Source organism: Pongo pygmaeus, chromosome 8 (assembly GCF_028885625.2).
Source record: "Pongo pygmaeus isolate AG05252 chromosome 8, NHGRI_mPonPyg2-v2.0_pri, whole genome shotgun sequence".
Lineage (NCBI taxonomy): Eukaryota > Metazoa > Chordata > Mammalia > Primates > Hominidae > Pongo > Pongo pygmaeus.
In genome coordinates, this window is record NC_072381.2 from 31,390,389 (window position 1) to 31,396,451 (window position 6,063).

Genomic DNA, 6,063 nt, shown 5'->3' on the forward strand with positions numbered 1-6,063 from the left:
AAAGTTTTCATCCAGAAAACCCCAAAACAGTGACTTTTTTTTTTTTTTTTTTTGGTAAGGCAGGGTCTCACTCTGTCACCCAGGCTGGAGTGGAGTGGTAGATCTCACCTTACTGAAGCCTTGACCTCCCACCTCAGCCTCCGGAGTAGCTGGGACCACAGGCACCACCGCGCCCAGCTAATTTATTGCATTTTTTGTAGAGATGGGGTTTTGCCATGTTGCCCAGGCTGGTCTCAAACTTCTAGGCTCAAGCCGTTCGCTCACTTCAGCCTCCAAAAGTGCTGTGACTACAGGCATGAGCCACTGTGCCCGGCCTGAAAGGACTTTTTAAAACATAAGTTCAAGCATCTCATCTGAACTCTTTTAATTGGAGGTATCTCTTCTCTCATTCTCCTCATCTTTGGTGTTCCCCCGAGTTCACTGCTGACTGGGATGTACAACATATATTTCAAAGTCAAGGCTGGGTGCAGTGGCTCACGCCTATAATCCCAGCACTTTGAGAGTCCAGGGCAGGCAGATCGCTTGAGTCCAGGAGTTCTAGACCAGCCTGGGCAACATGGCGAAACCCTCTTTGTATTAAAAATACAAAAAATTGGGAGTTCCTGGGAGCGCCACCGGGAGTTGGTGGGCCCCTTTTGGCATGGTGGCCTTTTCCGGCCTGGCTCAGCCAATCCTGTCTCTGAAACCGCAGGAAGATGCCCAGTTGAAGAAGGAAGTGGCTCAGGTTCACAAGCGCATAACCAGGTGGAAAAAAAACAAGAACAACTTTCTCCTGGAGTAGTCTATGTGCGCCACCTACCTAATCTACTTAATGAAACCCAGATCCTTTCCTATTTCTCCCAGTGTGGCACTGTTACAAGGTTCAGACTGTCCAGAAAGAAAAGGACTGGAAATAGCAAAGGCTATGAATTTGTGGAGTTTGAGTCTGAGGATGTTGCAAAGATAGTTGCTGAAACAATGAACAACTACCTATTTGGTGAAAGACTCTTGGAGTGTCATTTTATGCCACCTGAAAAAGTACAGAAAGAACTCTTTTAAAGACTGGAATATTCCATTTAAGCAGCCATCATATCCATCAGTGAAACGGTATAATCAGAATCGGCACTTACACAAAAACTACGGATGGAGGAGCGATTTAAAAGAAAGAAAGAAAGAAAGAAAGAAAGATTACTCGGGAAGAAATTAGCTTAAAAAGGAATTGACTATGATATTCCTTCTTTGATTTTACAGAAAATGGAAAATATTTCAAAAATGAATCATCGATGTCTACAAAAGGCCAGGTTTTACATAAGAAGAAGAAAAAGGTTTTAGGCCCTCCTGACACTCCTGAGAAGACTGTGGATAGCCAGGGCCCCACACCGGTTTGTAAATCAACGTTTTTGAAGAGATGAAAATCTGAAGTGGCTGAAATGAATGATGATGATGAAGATAATGAAATAGTTTTCAAACAGCCCATATCCTGTGTAAAAGAAGAAATACAAGAGACTCAAATACCTACACATTCACAGAAAAAAAGATGAAGAAAAAGCAATCAGTGATTTTCAATGTATTATATATAATATTTCTTTTGAAAAATATAATATTTTTGTGATAAAAAATACAAAAAATTAGCTGGGCATGGTGGCTCATGCCTGTAGTCTCAGCTACTTGGGAGGCTGAAGTGAGAGGATCACCTGAGCCCAGGAAGTTGAGGCTGCAGTGAGCCATGATCGCTGCACTGCACTCCAGCCAAGTCAAGTCATTACATGTATCTTAACCTGTTCTAGGCTGGCTTATGAGAGATTTGTATTAAGAATACAATAGGCAATCTCACAGACATCTAAGAACAGAACTCAAAATATGACCCCACCATGGAAGGACTGGGCTGGAAGGTGATTTTTCTCTCCTGCATGGCTTCACTCTGGACTTCTGCTCCATGCTTGTGCTTTGCTCTGCAGATGGACGTTCAGCATGTGCTCCAGGCTTCTCCAGTCTCTGAGGCTTTGGCCTGCCCTGGCAGTACCCGTGGTCCCAGTGTTACTGGACCTTTCCTTACACATGCTCCTCCGCAAAAAAATCTATCAAACACTCTCTGTGTCATTTCCAATTAGCAGGATAGAGAATCTGATCTGTCTAGCAGCAGAGGTGGGAGTTCCCTGGTTGTCCCTGGATTTGTAGTGCTGCCCTTTCCAAAGACTCGAGGAGGGGCCGGATATCCAAAAAGAGGGTATGGGTTGGGAATCAGTAATACAGTCTACTTCAACAAGAAAGTATAAAGTAGAGGCGGTGGCTCACACCTATAATCCCAGCACTTTAGGAAACCCAAGTGGGTGGATCACTTGAGCTCAGGAGTTCGAGACCAGACTGGGCAACATGGCAAAACCCCATCTCTACTAAAAATACAAAAAATTAGCTGGGCGTGGTGGCACATACCTGTAGTCCCAGCTACTTAGGAGGCTGAGGTGGGAGGATTGCTTGAACCCAGGAAGTCGAGGCTGCAGTGAGCTAAGATCACGATGCCGCTGCACTCCAGTCTGAGTGACAGAGCAAGACCTTGTCTCAAAAAAAAAAAAAAGTATAAAGTGGAAGCATCTGTATGCATGATTGAAGTCATGCTTTCCATATATTTTTTTCCACTTTGCCTTTTTTCTGTCTAAAACACTGTATCTTAAGCTTTTCCCTATGTTATTAAGTACTCATAAGCATTATTTTAACAGTTGTATCAGAATCTATTATCTGGACTCATTATCATTTATCCATCTGCAGTTGCTGGAGATACTGCCCTTTCTGCCACACTCAGTCACCTTGACTGACCTTGCTCTGTGTCCAGTTATCTGCTAATACACATACTGGTCATTTAGGAGTTAAAGTTAAGAATAAATAGTTATCATAGTTCCTAACATTTCAAAAAGAATGTGTCTTCCTAAAAATAGAATGACTTGGTGGTTAAGATAATTTTAAAGATAAATAGATAAATTGATATTGAAATTAACATTTTGCTTTCTTCTTGTATCTATTCTTCACTTCTCTGTCATTTTGATGGATAAAATTTCATTTGGAAGGGTTTTTATTTCAAAATAGAAACAGCGTATGACATGAGAATGGGAACTCTGAAAGGTTCAACTTTCTAGTCATTAGTTTCCTAAGATTTTCACAAAAGCTACGGTAGTCAATCATGATTGGCCTGTATTGAAAGTGAGTTGACATTACGTACAACGTATGCATATACTTTCTATCAGATATAGAAAAATAGGTGGTGTGTTTGGAAAAGTATTGGGCTAGGAGTCAGGAAGCTTGACTGTTGGTCCCAACCCTGTTTCTTCAGCTGAGCACCCCTAGACAGTAATTCAGCAGCTATTTCTTAAATACCTAATGAGTTTCAGACTTTGTAGTTGGGCTGGGAATATAGACAATCATGCATTCATGATTCTCCAAGCCTCCCTTTCTCACCCCAGCTCACTGTGAGCCTTCTTATGCATTGTGTAAATTTGTCTCCTAACAGTCCCCAACTCTCTCTCCAACCGGCTTCCAAGGGCAGTTGTGCAGATCAAATGAGGGAGGATATGTGTGAAAGCAGATTTTAAATGATTTTAAAATGCAATAAAAATATGGCCCATGAAAAATTATTTAAAGATCCTTAGAATTTTAAATACACAGTACATTAACCTGAGTTCTCTATGGTTTTTATTTTAAATAGATATGAAAGTTTTACGATGGACCACTGATACGGTTGAAAATCTTGGCTTGATTATTCTCCAAGGAAATGATACAGTGGTTTGTGTGATTAATTTTATAAAATTGCCAGCCAAAAAAAAAGAAAACAAAATCTTTTTTGAGTTGAGTGATTGGATCAAAGGAACGTTGACTGTATAATGGAGAAATGTTTTCTGTGTTCACTAACAGCTTGCCTTTGTTTGATTCCAGCTGCAGCATATCGTGAGTGATGAGATCCGTGTGCGGGTGACTGACCTTTACCTGGCAGAAAATAATAATGGGGCCACCGGAGCCCAGCCAAACACACAGAACTCAAGGAGCCTCCTGGAGTCAACGTATCAGCAGAAAGCTGAACAGCTAATGTCAGATGAGAATTGCTTTAAGGTGAGAGTTGCTTATGTAGTCAAAGACCTTGCTGGTGACAATGTAAGTTGTTAGGATTCTCTGAACCAGAAGTTAAAGCCAGGGTACTTTGACCCCATGATTCTACTCCTGGAACTTTTTAGAATTCCTAATGAGTTCACCAGAGAAATATAAAGGGAAAAAACTATCTTCCTGGACAAACTACTTTGTTTCTTTCTTGCCTTTAAAAAAAAAAGAAAAAAAAAACTAGTTATATAAGATTTTTACAATTTTGTATTCTTCATTTTCTCTGAATATTTTTCATAGTATACTTTGTAAGTATTATTGTTAGAAAAATGTTGGTACATGAAATCCATGGTCATGGTCATTATAGAAAAGAAAATGTAGGCCCGACACACATGGCTCACACTTGTAATCCCAGCACTCTGCGAGGCCGAGGTAGGCAGATCGCTTAAGAACAGCTTGGGCAATGTGGCAAAACCCCATCTTTGCAAAAAATACAATAATACAGAAATTAAGCAGGTGTGGTGGTGTGCACCTGTAGTCTCAGCTACTCAGGAGACTGAGGTGGGAAGATCACTTAAGCCTGGGAGGTTGAGGCTGCAGTGAGCCCTGATCGCATCACTGCACTCCAGCCTGGGTGACAGACCAAGACCCTATCTCAAAAAAGAAAAAGAAAAAAAAATGTAGATAACCAAAAAAAGTCACCTTAGAATTCTTCCCTGAAATTACCATTGATGACATTTCTAGACTTTTCCATGCTTTAATATATATTTTGAAAGAGTTTATACTGGACAAATGGTCTTTAATTTTTTTTTCTTTTTTTTTGAGACAGGGTCACGCTCTGTTGCACAGGCTGGAGTGCAGTGGTGCGGTCTTGGCTCACTGCAACCTCTGCCTCCTGGGTTCAAGTGATCATCATGCCTCAGCCACCCTAGTAGCTGGAATTACAGGCATGTGCGACCACACTGGCTAATTCTTGTAGTTTTGGTAGAGATGTGTGTCAGGTCCCAGGGTCCAGGTCCAGCCCATGCTGAAGTCTGAGGGGAGTGGGTGGGTGATCAGAAAGAACACTCGGGGGCCATAGGCAGATGAAAGACAGCTTTATTCAGCAGCAGCTCTCATTAACAACTTTCTTACACTGGTTTTCTTATTAGCAGCTTACTCTTCCACTGTTCACCGTGTATCGGCTGTCTGAGCTAGCTGCCCCCCGACATAGCTGCGCAGCTGGCTCTCCCTTGCCTTCAGGGTCAGCAGCTTAACTCTTTCTCTCTCTGGGCATGAGCAAGCCCAGCTGTGTCCTGGGTCCCTCCCTTTCACCTGCAAGATGGACAGCTTTGGCTCCCTCTCTCTTTCTCTGGGCGCCAGTGCACCCACATGTCAAACCATGTGGAGTGGAGCCGAGCCGAGCCCCCAAAAGCCATATATCTTATGCACGGCATCAACAGGGCAGTTATACCTTTTAGAGACAATAGTGGCATAAAGCCAAGTATGAACTTACACAAACAGGTTATATTACAAGTGGAGGTGTGCGCTTGCCCGCCAAACTCATGAGTCACACAAGCTTGGATATACGCCTTGGTCTATTCCTTGACCGAAGCACATCCATGTTCCTTATAATGTGGTTTTGCCATGTTGGCCAGGCTGGTCTCAAACTCCTGGACTCAAATGATCTGCCCGCTTCAGCCTCCCAAAGGGCTGAGATTACAGGTGTGAGCCACTGCATCTGACCTGAAATGGTGTATTTTTGCTCAATTAGCAAAACTTTTGGGTCTTTAATGTCTTTTCTATGGCTATTTGATATTCACTTTATAGAGAATTAATGCCTGTATTGTTGGACATTTAGGTTGTTTCCAATTTTTCACCATTATAATGGATAATTATAAAAGCAAATAGTTGGAAACAACCTAGATGTCCAACCCACTATGGGAATGGGTTAATGACATCCTGTTATGAGTACTGGAGACATATTTTGCAATTCTTAAAAATATAAAATAAGTTGTAAAA

At 41.9% G+C, this 6,063-nt stretch overlaps 1 pseudogene; it reads left to right on the forward strand.

Moving 5' to 3' along the window:
* Positions 1–640: 640 nt before the first annotated feature.
* LOC129044914 (MKI67 FHA domain-interacting nucleolar phosphoprotein-like) lies at positions 641–1,538 on the forward strand (annotated as a pseudogene).
* Positions 1,539–6,063: the final 4,525 nt, after the last annotated feature.